A 21,591-nucleotide genomic window follows, 5' to 3' on the forward strand; every position below is an offset into this window, starting at 1 on the left:
AAAGTCATAAATACCAAGCACCTCACTGTTGTACCATAAGAAAACTACAGAAAAAGGCGGAGAGAACCCTGTGTATTTCTTCATACCCTAGAAGTACATATTCCTGCAGGCAATCACACATGATTTCAAAAATGACGACGATTCCTTTTTCCCTTGAACATGGGAGACATTTGGAAAATGCTAAATTTACCATAACTTGTATTTGGCACCATGGATGACCTGTTTAGAAGCAGTTTTGGGTTAAAACAAGAGAATCCTTTCCAGATGCTTATAAAAGAAAATGAAAAGATATTTAGAGAGTTTACTTTTAAAAAGCTTCACTCTATCTGGGTTTTACACAGTAGCACTAAAGACAGTACTGTTACAGAAGACTATGATAAATGGTAGAACATTCTTTGCTTCTAAATGCACTGGAACACACATGTATAGCCAACAATAAAATTACTGTAACTTCTTTCCCAAAAAAACCCAAGAACTCTATGAAGATCATAGCTTGCTTTATTCTACACTGTCAGTGTATTTTATAAGTCTTGTTCCAGTCAGCTAAACTAGTTGGAAAAAACTATGTATAGACTGCAGGATGGATGGAAATACAAAAGTTATAGAGTGCAGATGTGTAAGTCAGAGGATTCAATTAAGGGTCTAACAAAACTCTTGCAGACAGCAGATCTCTGCTATTTTGGCAAACTATTAGGAGACATCAGCTGAGAAAATAATCTTTTCAGGTCTAAGGGTTCTTCCAAACTTTAAATCAAAGAATATGGTGCGCCAGCTGGCAAATGCTGTTTGGACAGGTGTTAATTTTCCCACCTCTCAATATTGTCTCACCTGTGTTTCCCATGACTTTATGTTGTGTACTCCACAGACAGTAGGCTTTATTGGGAACATCATGGCCTCATCCTTGCAGACTATTCTGCAAGCTGCTGCTGCTGCTGATAGCTTGGTTAGATTGGATACTTCCTCAGTATTCACCATTGCTTGGTCTCCCATTAACAACTTATATAAAATGAGACACACATTTTGAGTGCTTTCAGAAATATTATCAAAAAAGCACTTAAAAAGTGATAAAAGGAATAGAAAAATGGCATAAGAATAAAATTCTCTTCTTTTGCTGAAATAGATGCACATTTTATGAAAATTTCTGAGCATGAAGTATTGAATTAATGATTTTTCAGATTGAATACTTTCAAAGGTCTTTTGATAATAGCTTCACTTTCTTACTTATTTTCTACTGTTCATTTTACCCTATTTTTTTCTTGCTAATACAGCAACAGACTTCTCTCTATGGTCACTGTAATAAAGGACTTTTTAAGATAGCAATTTAATTTTATTTGGATATTTCTAGGAGAGAACTGTGCTGTAAACACTTACTAATGCATTTTTTTGCCTCTTCATGTCAGATAGCATATTGCAGAGACAACTGTTATACTAAACACTTCTGGAGGACGCTTCTCAGTATTTTCTATTACTAGTGCATTGGATATTTTTGTTTTCTTCTACTTGGGAGAGGCAGGAGTGAAATGGACTGGAGAGATGGAACTGCAATTTTTATGAACAGTTAGTTTTGGAGTTTAAAGGTTGAAGATTGACCTAGTTATTTTCCTCTCTGAAGGCACAGTATCTATATTCACTATTTCCCAAATATTTTTATATACATTTTGAATTAGTTACATTTTGTGTTCAAGTACATGTTATTTATTTTCCAAGTGCACAGATTCATTTCTAATAATACAGTGCAATTAAACATGCTGCCAAGACATGCCTATAGGAACTCATGATTCACAGCTATATACTGATCCAAAACATGTATCAAAATTACAGTCATTAAAAAAACTCCGAACAATAAAACCCCAAACAACAACAACAACAACAGCAAAATAACCCCCCCCAAAAACCAACCCAAAAAAACCCCCAAAGAACCCCAAACCCAAACCAAACCACACCAAACCAACAACAAAAAAAAGCCAACCAAAAATCCCAAAACCAAAAACACAACAAAGATATAGCAATAGTAAAATGTAATGATTTTTGGTGAGAACATTTTATATTTAAACTGAAGGACCTAATTATAGTAATAGAGCCACACTATCATAAGACTGTATAATCAATGACAGTTGATTGAAAATTGTCTGTCTGGGAATAAAAACAAGGATCAGTGGCACAGTCTAGTTAGAGGCCAATAACTAGTGGTGTAACCCAGGGATTAGTACCAGATCCAGTCCTGCTTAACACCTTCATTAACAATTTGTATGATGGGGCAGTGTTTGATGGGCAAGTTTGCTGATGACAATGAGCAGGGAGAAGGGGCTGATATGCCAGAGGGTTTTGCTGCCATTCAGAGGGTCCTCAACAGGCTGGAGAAATGGGCTGATGGGAACCTCATGAAGTTCAACAAAGTAAAGTGCAAAGTCCTGCACCTGGGGCAGAATAACTCCAGACACAAATATAGGCTGGGGACCATACAGCTGGAAAGCAGCTTGGCAGAAAAGGACCTGACGGTGCTGGTGGACACCAAGTAGAACATGGGCCAGTGATGTGCCTCTGTGGCAAAGACCACCAGTTGTCTTCTGGGCTACTTTACAAGTGTTGCCAGCAAGTCAGGGTAGGTGATCCTGGAGAGAATCCAGCAGTGTCACTAAGGTAATTAAGTGACTGGACTATATTTTGTGTAAGGACAGGTTATAGGAGCTGAGGATGTTTAGCCTAAAGAAGGATCAGGAGAACTCATAAATGTGTATGAATACCTGAAGGGTATAAAGAATAGGGAGCCTGGCTCTTTTTGATGGTGCTCAGTGGCAGGACACACTCTGAACCACATGAGGTTCCCTCTGAACATCAGGAAACAATTTTTCCTGTGAGGGTGATCACACTGGCATAGGTTGCCTGAAGTGGTTGTGGAGTCTCCATCTTGGAGGTATTCCAAAACTGTTTAGACATGGTCCTGGGCAATTCACTCTGAGTGGCCCTGCTTGAGCAGAGGAGTTGGGCCGTACAATCGCCAGAGGTCCCATCTACCCTCAGCTGGTCTGTGATTCTGTAATAATTTGTCTTCAGGCTCCAAAGCTTTCAGCCCGAGTTGCTCTTGGTTTGTGTGTATTGCTGTGCAGTTGCAACACTTTTGGCAGGATGGCTGTGGTATGTAAGAGCCCATTTTTAGCTGTTGGTTTGTAGTTTTCATTTCTCGTAACTCTTCTTGAATCTGATCTAATACTTTCTCACTAGCATCTATATGCCCACCTTAAATATATAGCAGGGGAGAAAAATCAAGGTTTATCTGATTTTTAATCAACATTGTCATGACTTCATTTACTTTATGTTAATGGACCAATTGTTTTCCAAATTTTAATACTATCCATACCAAAATTCCCAACAGAAGTTCAAACTGCAGAAACATGTAATTCACAACACAAGAAGATTTAATATCCTAAAGAGTACCTCAGAATAACAAACAAACCAAGGGAAGGAGAAAGAAGTGTTAGTATAAATAATTTTGGAGTAAACACCATATACATTTCAGCTAAATTATGGCATTTAAAGAACTAAGGTTAAATTAAAATTTATGTCAAAAGAGAGCAAAACTTAACAGACAATAAACAAATCTCACAAACAATTAGGAACCCACAATTTCCCATCTTCCAGATCTTGTTAAGAAAACTGTCCTTTATTGCTTCTTTCTAACACATACATTATGTTGTCTTACTGAGTACACCTTAAATCAAACTCCCATTAAAATCAGAAATTAAAGAGAAATGCTGAATTTGTTCTTATTGGTAGACAATTAATTGTGAATAAACAGGAAAGAGTGTGCCTTTTCACAAATAATAGGTTCATAGTCAAAATTTTAAAGATAAAACCAATAATTATATTAATTGAATTATCTAATAATAACTGACTTGTATTAACGTCATATATATTCTCTCATATATATATTTTCTTAAGAAAAAATAAGATAAAGGAGGTGTGATTATGTAGATCCATCTGCAAAATTTTTATTCCAACAGAGGTCCCAATATGTGCAAGCTAATCAGCACTTAGCAAAAAAAAAGTTAAAGAAGGAAAAGGTTTTAATGTCTCTTCTTTTATTTTAGATCAGAGGTCTTCTTGAGAATAGTCTGCAAAACCAGTCATTTTATATTAATTCTATGTTAATTTTCCAAACCAGTATCTTAGTGATGGTTAATGGCAAAGGGATTTCTGAATTAAGTTTCAGCATGTTTTTAAGCAAAAATTTCATCAGCAGTTTGAAAAAAACCATAAAAATACAAACACTAAAAAATATTTTTGGCAAGAATAATTAACAATTATAAATACAGATACTTGTGTAAATCTATGCCTGAGGAAAAAATGGCCATTAATCAAAACAAAGAATACGATTAAATTTTTTTCATTATAGCATTCATAATAATAATTGAATAAGCATCCAAAAGTTGAGTAGCTCATAATCCAAAACTATTCTTTCAGAATTGTCATTTTAATATTTTTCTGTAAAAGTAAATTCATTAGTAGCATTACACAAGTTTAAAAAAAAAAAAATTAAACCCAGGTTTGCATTAATCATAACACATTAAAAAATAAAACAATACCTGAATGCCATATGTCATATGCCAATAATGGAACTAGATACTGTAGTTAACCCTTTTCATTATTATTAAACTTTATAAAATAGGTGAGAAAAACAAAGATCTTTGATCAAGTCTGATACAAATGAAAAAGACACCAGCAATAAATATTTAAACATCTTTTTCAAAGCCTGTTTCTACTTTTTCATATCTCAAAACTGCTTAACCAAATAATTAAGTGTTGGAAAGTACCTTAAGACTTTAAGAGATTTTTTTTTTTCTAAGATAGTAACTTTATTTCTACAACAACAACAACAACAAGAAGAGGATTTTTGTTTAGAAGCCTTTTTGCAGTATCCCGCTAGGAAAGAAATATATATTGGCTTACCTAGTCATGGCATAAATGCAAGATTAATTTTTTTCTTTTTCATTTTGCAAAGACTCATGTCGTTTACAAGAGTTTTACAAAAAACGTGGCTCAAATTTCTCCACTTCTACAGTCTAAAATGTTCAAGGCCATCAGGATAGCAAAAGCAATGAAATGTTCTCAAAACGCTTTCATGAATTATTTTTGATTGCAATAATTTCCTATGGAAAGTTCAACGTAGAAAGAAGTCCCTTATGTTTTAATTCTACCTTTTTTAATTATGTAATTGTGAAATTAGATGTAGAAATATCAGTAGAGCAGAAAATGGCTAAAATGAATCTACACAACTATTAAAAAGTCAGCAGATATTCAATGTTAATAAAAATTTTAATATATTTTAGTGAAATGTGTGGAGTTTGGGAATACTCTGAGCCTTTTAGTTCTACTGAGTTTACTAATAGTAGGATTATTGATCCTATAAAGGCAATAAACTCTGAAATAAAATCACTTGATCAACTGTTGCACTGATGATTAGTGTATCTCAGAAGCATTCAACAGAAAGTGGAAAATACTATTACAGTAATTTTTAAAGCAGTGTTGCTTTTTCCCTATGTCCCAGCCATTATCTACTTGGTTTCATTAAAAGCTCATCACAACAACACAATCCTCATTTTCTAAAAAATACCCAACATTTTTTACATTGTTAATACTGAAAAAGCAGATAAGAGATTTTTTAATCTCTTATTTTCAAGGATCAGGCTAACATAACCAACTTTAGAACAGAACAGTTTAATATTTACAGATGGTTTGGAAATATTTAGGAATTTAAGTGAAGCAGAAAGAACTGAAAATATAAATTCTCACTACCATCTTTTCCTTGTGATAATACGAAACACTAAAATTAAATATAGACTCTGAAAAGAAATTAGGAAATATAATACCATAATGCAACTGGATTAATGAAATAAACAGTTAATATATATATCCACAGGTTCTCCAATTACACTGAAATACAGTACTATATTAGTAATAACATTGTTCAAGCTTTTAAAGAATAAGGTATAAAAATAAAAATCTATAGAACTAGCACAGAATTTGTAAAAAAAAAATCAAATTTCATTTCTATATAGTTTGTAATTCAAGAATAAACTTGAAATAGCTTTAAAAAACCCAAAATAATAAAAGCCAGCTATGTTCCACCCTTCCCTGAGTGCATATGTCAACGTATTTAAATACCGTATAGAAAATTATTGGGAAGAACATGAATGTGTGATAAGAACCTGTTTCTGGACCTACAGCTGTGAAAAAAATCAGCCTTCTATGAATCCAAATTACTGGGAAATGGCTCAAATTCATCTTTTGATCAGTTACTAGACTCAGGTGTCCTCATTTGCCTCCAGCTGATGGGTTTCAACCTCACAGAATTTCTTGATTGTAACAAGAAACCTGTCCAGCCAAAGCTCTCGTTGCACATTTTTATATTTCATTCTAGTTCTATTGTTGTGGCCCTTAATCATTTCTATATTACCTGACTTTTCTTCAGATTACCAAATTTTTTAACTTCCAAATTTGTAAAACACCACTTTTTTAAGCCAAGATCATTTAATACTGGCTGCAATGCCAAACTCTGAGGGGCTATTCTAGTAATCTTTCTGCAGTCTAGTAACTGTTCTTTAGATGGTGACACTTTTTCTATTTTTGTTCTTTTTAACTTAATTTCTTAACTACAAGCTTTATACTCCTTGTTCTTCCAATTAGGTCAAACTTAATTCATATAACATTTTAGCAGCCATCTTACTGACCCACTGAAATTTTTCTACGATACTCCTTCAAGCAAAGATTCTACAACATGATGGTTTCATGGTATATTGACAAGGAATTCTACTGCTGACAGGATATCATACTGCTCTGTCACAGGCTGTCTGTAAACACATGTTGTCTCTTCGCACATTTTCTGCTTACTCCTTTCCTCCTCATTTTTCCCTAAATTGATTCATGGTTGTGTGGTCCATGTTTTGGTATATGGAAGCATGAACTGAGAGTTAAAATTTTTTACTTGATCTCGATAATCTACATTTTATTTCCAAAACCTCGTTGCCATTCACTGCCCTTTAGATTCCATAATCATCATCATTTTTTTTAGTTAAATAGATGTACTGAAGCTCAGTTCTCTCAAAGAGGCTTCTTACTTATCTTGCTGAAGATTTTTGTTACTGTTTGTTTTACTCTTGCCTGTGAGTTTAAGTCCGCTTGGCTTCTAGAAATTTAATGTAATCTCTACAGTTTCTAACAACATCTTTCCATGAAGTTTCTTATTTTCACTAGGACTTTATATTTTTGCTCATCCATTTTGATTTGGATCCTCACTTTGTTATATTAGTTTTCCTCTTGTTTTTTGACATTTAAACTTGAATTTCTACAATTAAGATACACCTTGTACTCGATATCATTACCTTAGCAGAGTTGATCTCATATCCCTAATTTCATACTGAAAATAGATCACAGCTTGGTAAAAGCAATCCTCCAAATCACCCCAAACCAGCTATATAAAACTCTGAAAAGAATAAGGAAAAGTGCACTGAGACATTTGTCAGATTGGCATTTCTGCTAAAATTTTGTGTCCTGAAAATATATCCTGACTTAATTATGGTGATTCAAATTACTCCCAATAAATTAGCTTATCAGGGGGTTTTAATGAAGTTTTCATGTCTGGGGAGCTGCTAAGAGGTTCTAGAAATCTGCAGGAATATTTTGGTCCTGAAAAGCAGTCAATCTGTTCTTTAAAGACAGCTGCCTTAGGTCCACGTGAACGCAAACAGAATTCAGTGTTGCCCACAATGAAGTAAATTCTGTATCCTTGGCCAAATATATCTAACAAAGGTACCTCAGTTTGGACTGTTATTCTAGAATGTCAAAATAGAAAAATGAGACATTCTAGAGTATGATTCACACCATCTCAAGCCTGAATTGCCTCTAGAGGTGTCTTTTTCCCTTTGTTACAGAAAAAGCAATCAATTTAGAGGACTTAAGATTTAAATGACGCTAGGTTTGAGCCCAGGCTACAAGTTTGCTTTCAGTGTCAAAGTAATGACAGATATTCACGTTACGCTGTGTTTTTCTAAAAATACAAACAATACCAATATACTATTTTCCTATCCTGAAGGAACTTGCATATTTCACAGCCTGAATAATGGAACTGTCATACAAGTTAGAAAGCAATAAAGGCAAGACTCGAAAATAATCACTGTAGTGCTTGAAACTTATTATTATTTTAAATGTATTGGCAAACAAAAGAGGGAGAGTGAGAGGAAGGGGAAAAGACAAAGAAGTTGAGCAGAATAAAAAATAACAGAATTTTATAAAATGAAGTCTTCATCTGAGCTACACATTCCTGTAAAATATAGAAGTACAGAGGAAAAGAGCACAATCTTGGGGTGCACAGGTGACATTCCTTGTTGATCTATAATACCAGAATTTCTTAAGGAAAATTGCCTTGAAATATCAAATGAGGGTATAGTTCTGTATATATGAAAAATAATATATATAGCAATGAAATAATTTCCTGCATTTTATGGTGCTGCTCCCTGTAAACAGACTCAATTTTTATATCCAAAAAATTGCCTAAAATATTAAACAAAAAATACAAGACAAATCCTCTAAATTTCACTACTGTGAGCAGAATCCAGAAAGTAAATACACAGTAATGAATCCTGCTTCTAAAACAGTACTCTTCCATTTTCTCAGAGTATTCTCAGTCCTATTTAGACACAGGAAAGAAAATTAAATTATTTTGTGTGAGCAACAGCAAAGTGGAATGACATGAATTGTCTGCAGTAAAAATTCTAAAGCATTTCTTCAAAATTATTTGATGGTTTTTGCTACAAATAACATCTAAGACAACTAAAGATGAAAAACAGTATAGTCCACTTGCTCGACTTTTTATCTATTTCTTTATTTTTGCAGACCTTTTTACCCAGATACCTTTCCTCTAGGTCCTTGTAAAAACACTTCTAACTCCCTTTACTTCACCACTGCCCACAGTTCCAAAATAATCTGAGCCAGGAGGGTGATCTGAGGCAGTTGGCCATTAGTGCCATGAGGAAAGCTGCATTTCATCCCACTGATGAAGGAATGAAGAGTAAGGGGGTTTACTAAAGATGAGACCTGTTGATGACTGCAGTACAGGGGATGTGGGATGGTTCTGAATAACATTTCCAGGAGACAATGTTGAATTACCATTGGAGGTAATGCTATCCATTCTTACATTAAATTACAGTAAAATACAAGGTGGAAGATTTTATACCTGGAGAATAAGGAGACAGGCAAACGCAACTTGCTGTATTCAGGGGCCCTAGAGAGTATGGCTAAGGGCCTGAAATGCAGACTGTGCAGTTCAGAAATCTGCAAATATTAATTGAGTAGACAGAAAAATTGGCAGAACAAAGACGAGACCAATAAGCCATGAAAAGATTGAAAATATTAAGAATTCACAGAATATGAAAGAAAAATAGAACTCAGAATTTCAAATCACTACAAGATACCATGGCAGCACATTTTGTGAATTTCATACACAACACTAATGAAGTCTCAGGATCAGATATGAGTAAAAAAAAAAAAAAAAAACCAAAAAAAAAGCCTATTTGAAATCTTCACCAGAAATTTGATAGAAAGTTTCTGGGTTGATTCACATGGTCTTCAAATAAAAATTCTGGAATATTCAAGAAAATGCAGTCTCCTGCTATTTTGAAACTAGTAACCAAAACACAGACAAAAAAGATAATTATATTGAGATGCAATTCATTATAAGATGGGACTAAGATATGCCATTTTTTAAAATTAAAAATCTTCAATGAAGTCTTTTAAAACTGAATATGGAATCAAAAATCAAAAGAATGGCTGAGGGGAAAAATTTTTTAAGAGAAACTATTATACAAACAGCTAATAAAAGATAAAATAGAATTTAAATATTCGTAGATTCTTATTTGTTCCTATATTTCAATTATTAACACTTTCTCTTATTTTTTTGTTTCTGTTAAATCATTTATTTCTAGGGGTTTTTCCTTCATGTCAAAAAACAGTTTTAGGAAAAATTAGAAACCGAATTAAATAGGAAACATAAGAAGGAATGAAAAGTATATGAAGTTAAGATAATTTTTTCAGTTAGAAGTTTCATTTAAAACCAATACTTTTTCTCCTTTAGAACTTCCAAATAAATGTTTCCTAAAAATTCCCCCAAACTGTCATTTTTATTTCTTGCTATGTTTTCCTACACCATTATTTCTTGATAAAACTTCTGTCACACAAAAGTTTCTAACTGAAAAGATTTCCTCCTAGATAGGAAGATACACATCTTTTTACTGATGTATATGAAAACAATTTTCTTAAAACTGATGTTTTATGAGTTGACCTCTACACGTATAAGCTCCCAAGAACTGACTATTTTATGAGATTTTATTTTACTTACACCAAAAATACAAGTGTCTGTTTACAACACCTGCAGAGTTTAACTACGAGAAACATACACATAAATCTGACCAACCCAGTGCTCTGGAACTGCAAAAGGAGACAAATCTGTTCCTTGACTATTATGGTATATTCTAGAAAGTATCTAAATGGATATGTACACACTTCACCAGCTAAATCCCAAATTTACACTCTGATCTTAGCATATTCCTCATACAAGACTTCCTTAAAAGGGCTGAAATAAAATCAAGTGGTTTCTTGAAGGATCTGCACAGAATGCCAGTATAAGCAATAAAAGCAAGAACAAATGCACTCTCAATATTACACATAGTAACTAAAGAGATCACAGTACATTACCTGGCTATGGTGAACCCTAGATATGGTGAGTTGTCTAGATAATATAAGTAATAATTTTTGGATAAGAAAAGGTATTAAGGGTACATGTAGATTTATACAAAATCAATCAAAAAAGCTCTGAAGACAACATTTAAACTGTTAGGAAGAAAACCGAAGCCCAAGTCCTCCATGGTAACATTACTGACACACTTTCAGAATCACACATGGCTCCAAAAACAGAAGCAGAGGAACAATATTAATCAAAAATTGAAGAAAAAGTGCAAGGAACAAAAAATCTGATTAATTAAGAACAGTAGACATTAGAAATTAAGAGAGCTGTTACAGAAGGAACTAATTGCAGCTGAACTGTAAGGGAACCAGATGTCTGGCACTTCAAACAAGACTTCAAATAGGCTGTAAAAGAGTTCTTAAATGGAAGAATAGGGAAAAACTGACAGCTATGATAATATATGTACTATTGTAACATTGTATGTATGTACTATATGTAACATTGAACTGTGGCATGGAGATCAGAAGTTTAGAGGAGGACTTCTAACGAAGGAAAAGACAGAGAACAATAGTCAAATGGAAAGTGAAAATAAAATCCAACAGATGAAATGGATTAAATTGTTACAATAAATAAAAACACTTCCCAAAGTGCTTCCATGCAACTATTGAATGCCATGCTCCGTGGTTCTGATGCTATCTGATTCTTCAAAATCCCTATGAGACCTACTTAGAAAGCAGATTGTTAGATTTCTGTATATGAAAAGGGTGTTGAATCAGGGGATGAAGAAATAAAGTAATGATGGATAGTTTTATGAACAGTAGTCTTGCTGTTCTACAGGTCTGGTAGAGAAGTTTGCATATTCTCACTAAAAAAGTAATTTTGTTGCATTTATTGACATATTATGCTGCAGTTTTTTGTTTGCACAGATCTGTATGCTTTGATAAATTTAGCATAGACCTGAGTAAATAGGTCTGTTTCAAGGCAGAGTTAGGGCAAAGCAGCCACTTTAAGAAGGAAATTACAGTTCGAGGTAACAGAATTGGAATTTTGCAGCCTCTTTCAATCTTATCACTGTATTTTTATCACAGTCATTCATTATTTGCACTTTAAAATGTCTCCCTATCTTTCATCACAATCAAGGCAAAAGTTTTCACAGAGGCTGTAATACACTTCTCTCCTGCTTTCCTGCAGGACTAGTTAGTACCTAACAGTAAGACCTTACTTCAGATATCTAAAATTAATTCTTTCAGTTATAGTCCTGACTGACTGGGAAGCAACATTCTTGTTTTTGAGCTGGGTTGTCATTGTCCCAGACCTGCATACCAATGGGAAACATAGAAGTTCAGACACCTGTTAAATGTTGAATACGACAGGGAAATATTTGTGGAATTAGGTGAAAATCATGTGATTATTTAAAAGAGGAAAAGGAACTGGGGAGGGTCAGAAAGCAGAAATAAGAAGCTGAAAAGGGGAAACTGGACCTGGCAAAATAGTACTTAAAGGATTATAGAAGAAGGATAGGACAGTTCTGTATTTACTGCAAATATACATCCCATTAACAGGCAGAAAATAAAGGAAAACACTTTTTTCTAAAATTAGCTTACAGTACCTCTATCAGCAAAAGCCTTTAGTCCTCACAAAATTTTTCGTCGTTTACACAGCCTGGACTATAGGCCAGTGTACCTGTGAGAAAATTTATATAGTAATCACATGTCAAGTAAACTAGATGAGGATAGTGATTACTTTTAATGATTTTGCTCAACTGAAGTGACAAGAGAGTTACAGGAAGAGAATTTTCTAATCAAACATTACCATACATTAAAAACTGGAGTCTATATGTTGTGTTTAGGAATTTACAGATACAGGATTGCTTTAGGGTTCTCTTTAAAGATCCAATTAATTGTTCATTCCTTGGAGGTTTTCTGTCCTACAGCTGTTTACATCAGTGCAGTGAGACAGTCCATAGATCAAGCTGAATGACTCACTGAGAGAAAAAAGAAAAGCCCAGGGAAAAGAAGAAGCAGAGGTGTCCCATCAATGTCCCACTACCAGGAAAGCACTTGCTACAATTATCACCAGTTCCAGAGAAGGAAGGAGAAAGAAGTGTCTCCATTTTCTTTACGAAGTATGACCTGCAAGGATGGAACTTTGCAAACAAGTTAGGGTGGGTCTTTGGCACCAGAATGTTTAGCTCTTCTTCAAAGCTTTCATCTGTCTGCTCTTAAAGATGAAGCTTAACAGACACAGACAAGAGTTAAGAAGGCCACAACACAGCATTAAGGATCTGGTAAGCAGGCTGGTTTTAAGCCAACAAATAAGGTAATATTACTTTTAAGATGTAAGGTTTTGAAAAGTCATTTAAAGAAATGAACGCATTAAATAAATTAGAGTGCACGATCAGTTTAATAAATTATATTAAGAATGGTTTGGTTTTTTAAAGACAAAAATTGAAAAATATTTTTCAAAAGTAATAGCTAACCTGTCTTGTAAAGAAATATGTAAATGTATATTTGATCAGGTTACAATCAAAGTTATTATTTGTTCTATATATAATATATCCTGATAAGTTTTCTTCTGTGAATGCATTTTTTATTATATTCTTGTTTTAGAAGGAATTCAGAATCAGCATATTTATCAGGCTTCTTTTTTTTGTTGTTTTTTAAATGTGTCAGTTAAAAACAGAGCAGTGTAATATTTCTGTGCTAGAGAGAAGTTAAGAAACCTACCCACAAACCTAGCACATAATCATAGTCTGCCAGAATATATATTTGTATTTTTCTACATTCTGTCTTGAAACAAAAACTTTTAAAAAATGCACAGCACAGCTTGTTTCTGGCACTTCATTTTAATCCATAGTCCTGAACAGCTTTGCTGAGACTTCATGCAAATTAAATACTTCACCTTTGGTATTGATTCTTCAATTGCTTGCTGACTGACTCTCTCAAGACAAAACCAGGGTTGGGGTGAGCAAAATTTGTGACCTTAGCTATATGGTACAGTTTAAAATACTGGTGGTGTTATCCACATAGATTTCAGACCCACAGGGTTTAAAAGCATTTGAATGCTCCATGCATTCTGCTGCTGCTTTCTACAATTTCTGAAACATCCAGAGAGCAGATTAGTTCTTTAGGCAACAAACAGCCCTCATAGATAACATGAGATTTCTGTTTATAAGATTTCAGAGCAACAGATTGCCTTCCAGACTGATATTTCTCGTGCCTACAGAACACATTGCTTATTTTACAAACTGGCAAGGGTAACAAATTATGATGATGCTTGCAGCAAATGACTTGCTCTGTATTGCTCTCCACAGGTCACTGCCTCCGAGGATTTCCCAGGACTGAGACCAAAAGCAAATAGCCTGTCTCAAATAGGAAACATTCAACATGCTCAAAAAGGATGCATTGCTTTTCAGGCCAGAAAGTCTGTGGTCAACAACTTTTTTCCCTTAACAGTTAATTATTGAAATGCTTCTGTCTTTTTTTTTTTTTTTTTTTGGTTATTTTGTGTCGTTGTGGTACCTGTTTTGTTTTAGATATCACAGTTTTGCATAATGACTGTTGCACATATTCTATGAAATGGTCTTATGATCACTGATGATAAAGAAGCCTGTTTCCTTTGTGCTTTTTTATAATTGTTGACAGCATCTTTTCATGTCCATAGCATTTATGACAGCTCTTCCCAGGTGTATTACCTGCTGCTAATAGCATATGAGTTCACACAGTATAGTCATGGAGTCAATAGAATCATAGAATAGTTTCACTTGGGAGGGACCTTTAAAGATCATCCAGCCCAACCCCCAGTAGCATTCCCCTCAGCTGTGACACTAGGACTGACAAGAGACAATGCATTCCCACTGTATCCTTCAACATTTTCAGAACTGTCACTATTTTTGAACAATCTCTGCTCCTGTACACAATCCACAGCCAGCAAACCAAGGTGGGACAGAGTGCTCAGCCAGCACCAATACACAAATGTCCACAAAGTACAGCCACCCTGCTTATTCCCTTGATATCAGCCTAGTGGAACTGCTCACATCTGAATTTCCATGGTGCAGGGGAAACCACTACCACAGGATCACGTAAATGGCACTTACATCTTAATGGTACCTACTGTTAACACCAGTTACTGTCCCACTCTTCTTTTTCCTTTTTAATGTATTTGCTTGAATACAAAGTATTTTGTTAATGTTACTGAGATGTTGACAGATTATATCTGTCATTAATTAGTACTAACAGGAACAGTAAGTTCCTACTCAAATTTCTGTTGATACTTTCCATCTTATGTGATATTACTCTATTTAGTTGCTGAGCCCCTACTCTGAAGAGGCTGTCAATTAAGCTAACTATGGGATGGCTTTGTGATATGTGTCAGGTTTCATAAGTTAGAACCACTATTTGATTTTCACTTCTGACTAGAGAGTTTATATCCTGCTTTACTTAAACCTTTTAAAGCCTTATTTGATACCAGTCTACATTTCTCTTCTCTTTTTACCAAACATGTTGTTCCAAGCCTGTCAAATTTGAGAATTTTCCTCTGTTATTAATGAAATAAGAATATTGATTTCAGAAGTATGTATTATAATAGTGAATGGGGTGTGGTGGTCTTTATGAGGAGTATGTGGAGCTACCCTAGGCTCCACAAAATCTCAAAACTCTCCTTCTCTTAATATTGTACTTAAAAATGAGGAGGTAGAACAATGGTCCTGTTTTGCTAAAAAACTCAACACAAGCAGTTTTTACCAGCTATAACAGCAAACAATTTAGGTGCAGAATAGACTTTTGTAGATAGGATCTGCACCATAATGAATACTTCAGTTAGTGTCACTATCCACCTAAGTAGCTAGAAAAAGCTGTTTTATTTTCTCTGCTTCTGTTCTCCTCACAAAACGGATAAGAATTGACAGTATCTCCCTGCTGCATCAACAAATATGTTTTCTCACTGTGCACTGTGAAGGGCTTTATAAGAAATTCAAGAAGAAAAATAGCAAAAAATCAAATATTAAGGACTTTTTTATTAGCCCATTATTAAGAGTTTTATACAAATTTGAACAACAAACAATTTCAGAAAGCTTTGTGCAATGTAGACTCTTCATTTCAGCATAAATCCTATTTAAAAAGGATACCTCAAAAAAATGATCATTTGTTCTAAATGAATGGGACCTTGATTAGCCCTTAATAACTTTGGTAATCCAGTTAGTGAAAAACAAAAGCTGGGGAAATTATCATTGGTGTTTTAATTAAATTACTGATCAGAAGGACTATGTGGCTGGTGACTGTTCTTTTTAATTTATCTCTTGAGCATCCCAACAGTGGGAGACGGATCAGCTGAACTGCATACCCTCCTAATCACTTTTTTTCTCTGTCTTCTACCTGTAAACCATATGTAGGTTTGAGTTTACACATAATTTTCCAAGACATACAGTCATCTCAGAATTTTCATATAACTTTTGGTGTTTGACTTACAAATACAGAAAGACCACCTTTTTGAGCAACAAAAAGGGTTTATACCTTTGTGGGAACTGACAGCTGCACTGAAAGTCTCACAGATTTCAACTTGGACACAATCACTTTGTATCCATGAGAATTCAGTTTGTACCCATGAGAATTTTAGCATCAACAGAAGCAAGAAACCAAAATAATAGAAGAAGAATGCACAGCTGTTTGCAGGAGGCAGTTTTTGTTTTAGAATGGGTGTTAGTTGTAGGTAACCAACAATTTGTAATGTAGTAACTTAGGAGCCAATAGATACACAGCACGGGTGCCAAGAAAGTGTATAACAGAGGCTTTGTAGAATTAGAGATGCTTTTTGCCTGGGGTTGTTGGTGTGGTTTGTGCGTGTTGCATCCATCTCAACAGCAACATTCCTTCACTATCGTCACAGAACTGTGAAGAAAACCTTTTGACTCTCAAGAGATACAAAAGCATCAGCAATCCCGCACTGTTTTGTGTACTTTTGAGGCTGGAAGTTGAACTATATTTTAAAGGGAAGAGTATGAAACTCAGGAAGTAATTTCCCACCTAATTTCTAACTGCTTAATATTTTTACAGGAATTCTGCCAATATTTTATATGCAATGGTAATAATCAAGTATTTAGTATATCGTTGGCACCAGCCAGCAGCCAGAGGCAGCTCAGGTCAATACCATGTGATAAACCAGCTCTCCATAGATGTGATAAAAGACTGAAACAGCTCACACAACAAATATGAAATAGACTTCTTTGTCAAGTAGGAATATTCCAATGTGAGACATCACTAGTACTCTCCTATCATGCCTTGACAAAACCAGAATTTTTCCAAGGGTTTGATTTCAAAAAGACAGTAGCATTGTATTACTTCCAGAAATAAAAAAAACCCCAAATAAACAAAAAACCCAAACCAAAACCAAAACAAAACCAGAAGGCGTGCCAACAAATCACTGGGGAAAAAAATTAACACAATCAACCTACTGAACTCTACTGAGCTATTCTGTACCTGCAGGTTTGTTCTAACTTTGGATGAAACTAAAAAGTGAAAAAAAACCCAATAAAAACAAAATCTAAGGCAAAATTAACATTTAGATATGCATTTGTACTATGAAATACAAAAAAAACTTGTGAGGAAGTCTTTCCTAGTCCAACAACAGATAAATAGGCAGTTTAGGAGCAAACACAGCTGAAAGCAATTCTAATACCAGTGAAAGGTGAATGGCTGCTGCATGAAGTGCACTGAAATTTTGCTTCCCATTTACCTGTTTTTGAAAGCTACAAACTGCAGGTTGTGCTATATCAACAAAAAGCATTTAAAAAAAGAAAGGGAAAGAAAAGTTTAGAAAGTGAGTCTCCAAGAGCATGCTACTGAAGAGTGTATCAAACTAAGTATCTGTCTAATGCTGTACTCTTGAGAATTCTCTCATTCCATGAGAAAGTATTGTATTTCAATCATTAAAAAAGTCATCAAAATGTCTAATTTGTGACCTTTATACAGGTGTTGGAACACTCTTAAGAGACAGAGGGGTTTTAACTATTAGCTGATTATTGTAACACTACAGTAAGTAGGCACAACTGCAAGTGCCACACCTTCTGTATGAATAATTTCAAAACATGGTTCTTTGTAAGAGCAGGTGAGGATTCAGGTAATATATTCCATCCCCATTTCCAATCCATACTTGGACAGCTCTTACAAAAACACATATTAACTTGCCTGTGCTGTGGTACATTGATAAAAGCTTTAAAAAACGCAGATGGAAAATTTAGTTGTTAGCATGCCAAATCAGTGTCAAAACAAAATCTCATCTCACTATTTTTGCAACCTTTTTGAGACATGTAAATGGGGAAATGGCAGCATGGTGAAACAGAGTGTTCGCCATGCCATAATAATGACAAGTAGTAAAGAAAAAATTAGACTGTCACCAACATTTAATGTCATATGAAGTACTGGCATTTACTTCTTTAAGGAATGTAAGCATCAATTCCATTAGGGGACAGTTTGCAGCCCTTTGTGGAGAAAGTAAATATTATTTTGTGCATATCAGCTAGCACTCTGGTGGTATAGCAGTGTAAGATGGGATCTTTTCCAAATAAGTTCAGACATACCTTTTACTGCACCTAGAATATAGTAATAATTTATCCTGATAGAAGCATTTAAATTTCCAGTATCATCACTAATGGTAGGTGCCTCTGGGGATCTCCAGAGGGAGATTTGGTCTGCCTAATTTAGACAGTCAGACATAGGAGTATCTTTTGCTATGGCAAGATTTCCTAAAATTAGGAAGACTTTACTTACACTGTAAATAGAAGGTACAAATAATGTCTATTATTTTCAAAAGCAGTATCTTTTTGAGATTACTTTCTGAAAGAAGAAACACACTGAAATGACCAAGGTCCAATTGCCAGCTCCAAAATATCATACTTCATAACCTTAGTATTTGTACTTGCAGGAATGATTAATTAATCATGGTTTTAAATTATTGGGGAAGAAAGGAAAATAATTCCCAATACTATTTATGCCATATGCAACTGACTTTGCTTATCTTGATTACCTATTAGAGTGATAGTTGCAGATTGCAGTACATAAAAGAATATGCACTTGAACCCGTAATTTGCCTGCTGTGAAGATAAATGAATGAAGAGCCCATCATTTAAAACTCTCCAAAACACCAGTCTGTACAAGTAAGGAGTTTTACAGAAGATGGTGACTTTGTCAAGCCATATTCAGCACTGACTGGTTCAGCAGAGTTCATATCAGTTCCTCTAATTGCACTTTGTTGTTGTGAATATGAACCTGTGGACTCCAGGGCACAGAATACAGCCGTCGGGGTCCAACAGAATCAAAAAGTTCTATTGATTATTTTGTAAATCTGCTATTTACAGAAAAGGGAGGATTACTGAGAGCCTCTCACAAAGGAGAACTGCCCAGAAACCACAGCCTGCTGAAAAGAGATACTGTCACTTATGCAACCAGGGGTTGATTTCAGGGGTTTAAAGTTTTTAACAGTTAAAGTTATTAACCTGGAAAACAGAGTTTAAGCATTGTATATTTACATATTTTAAAGCTAATTCTTTGCTTGGGATTTTTATGCCTTTGTATATCCAACTGGCAAAAATAGAGGAGATAGTAAGAAATTACTCTTTTTCTGTATGCAGGATAGAATGGTCTTAATCTGTTTTCCTAAGTAAACATTAAACATGAGCAGAAAGGGATCTCAAAGATATCTGCTCTTTTGCTTCTTAATAATATTTAGTCATTTTTTATGGTTAATATGTGCTGTCTGGTTTTCAGACAGCTCACTACACCCTCCCTTAAATGGGCTCTCCCTTTACACCTCAAAATACTTCCTTTCTGCTTGGAATCTTGAAAGTAAGAAGGGAAATTACATGCAGTTGGTGATAAAAGTGGTCATCTGTTTTGAAGGCAAAGATAAAATAAGGTTTCAGAAAACAATGAAGCTTCCTAACATAGTTTTTATACTCTGGATTTACTAGAAGGAATGACTTTTTCTGATTTGGAAGGACAAAATTTATTCAGGAGATGCTTTTCAATTTGTCTTAAATTACGCATTCTAAATGCAAAACTGGTCAACTTCTTGATATTAGCACTTCCATAGTTTAATCATACTTTTTAAAAATTGCAAAACCATAAAAGAATAAAATGAAGTTTGTATATAGATGTAAAAATATTTTTGTATATACTAAATATTTCTCTTTAGAAAACTGTATGTGTCTAGTTTTTATATAAAAAATTATTCGAGAATAGTTTTGAAAATAGTTTGTGTGTTGAAACTGACAACCTTTTGGAAAGGGCTCAGAAACCTGACACAAGGGTGTAATCCTTCCGAACTGACACCAACAGCAGGTGTCACAGTGCAGATGCCAACATGTGGGTGAATTAACCAAACTCCTTTTATATTGTACAACACTGAAGAACTACTGTTCTTCTAATCCTGATGCATACACTTACACAAGGCCAAATGAACAGCTCTCGATGGTCTGCTGAGTTGTACTACATATAAGCGAAACTTAAACACTGAAATGCAGGTATCTGATTAAAGAACTGAATTCCACCTCTGCTGCAAATAAATACTATAGGTTGTCATTGATTAAATTGCATTTCAGTGCATTTCACCATTCTTACTATGAAAAGTACTAGAAGCAAAACTTTTGATTCTTTGTGCATGTTGATATTTACTAAGTGGTAGAGACTGTTCAGTCCTGAAGGCCTTGGTACCATCACAGGTTTTATAAGGAAAAGAAAATCAGGCTGTACTTACCACAGATACACAGAGCTCTGACAGTGGTTGAGAAGGAAGGACCATATCATGACATGATGAGACAGTAGGAAATGTTACTTTGATATCCTGAATCTTGAAATGTTTAAAAGCTGATGTGAAAAGTCAAGTAAAGCTGAATTACCACTCTTATTTCCTCTCTCCTATTATGGAGGGAAAATGGCTATATACAAAACACAAGTAAGTAACGAAAATGTACTTGTTTAGCAAGGTTACAGCAACATGTGATTTCTATTAAAATATATATTGTTTCCTCCATAAATAGCAACCTGAAAATCTGTTTCACCTTAAAGCTGAATTAAAGTATATAGTTTTACTAATTTCAGGAATGATTAGTTTTGAAAAACTTGACAAATACATTTTGTTCCTACTAAGTTAGCTATTTAAAATTTTGAAATTCAGTAATACAGCTTGGATAGAGTGTTAGCTTTAAGTATGACTCTTTCTATCTCTGAGGCAACAAAACAATCCATTAAGCTCCCCTTATTTTCTGGCCATCATAAGCTTAACATGTGATTCATCTCTTTTCATATCACACAGGACAAAAAGGTGATCTTTTGTAATTGAATCTCTAATTTGCACTCCTCATCCTACTTTCCCAAATGGTAAATAGTAGAGAAGAAAGCTTTTTCTGCAGCTTCTCCAGCCCTTTTTTTTTTTTTCCTGATGAAAAGCAGTTATATGTCAGGTCTCTAAGGAATTTGATGCTCTCTTTATCCCTTGACCCTATCTTCATACTCAGAGCTACAAGGAAAGAAGCTATCCCACAGAAAGATAATATATTTGGAGGTTAGTAAGAATTCAGTATGTAAATTATATGTTCTTTTCCCCAAGATCCACTCAAGTTTTTAGGGACAAGGGCAAGTAAGCTCTCAAAATTAAATACTTTATAATGGAAATACTCTATTCAACTCTTTTAGATACTCATTCAAGGAGAAAACAACACAACTCCAAGTCTCTAGAGGAAACCAACACAATAAACTCTACAGTGAAGTTTTAATATCAAAGGAGGAAGGCATTCCTGATAGATAAAAGACCTTGGAGCTTAACCAAGTAAGATTTGCAAAGTTTATCTTTGCACAGTATTTTGT

At 34.5% G+C, this 21,591-nt stretch overlaps 1 protein-coding gene across 8 annotated transcripts in view; it reads right to left on the minus strand.

Annotated features, from left to right (window-relative positions):
- The window catches only part of GPC5 (glypican 5), a 617,251-nt gene that overhangs the window by 393,877 nt on the left and 201,783 nt on the right, over positions 1-21,591 (minus strand). The gene's annotated exons all lie outside the window — the stretch shown is intronic.

The sequence above is a fragment of the Corvus kubaryi genome, unplaced genomic scaffold, assembly GCF_017639235.1.
Source record: "Corvus kubaryi isolate FWS band 111438036 unplaced genomic scaffold, C.kubaryi_AGA036_p1.0 133, whole genome shotgun sequence".
NCBI lineage: Eukaryota > Metazoa > Chordata > Aves > Passeriformes > Corvidae > Corvus > Corvus kubaryi.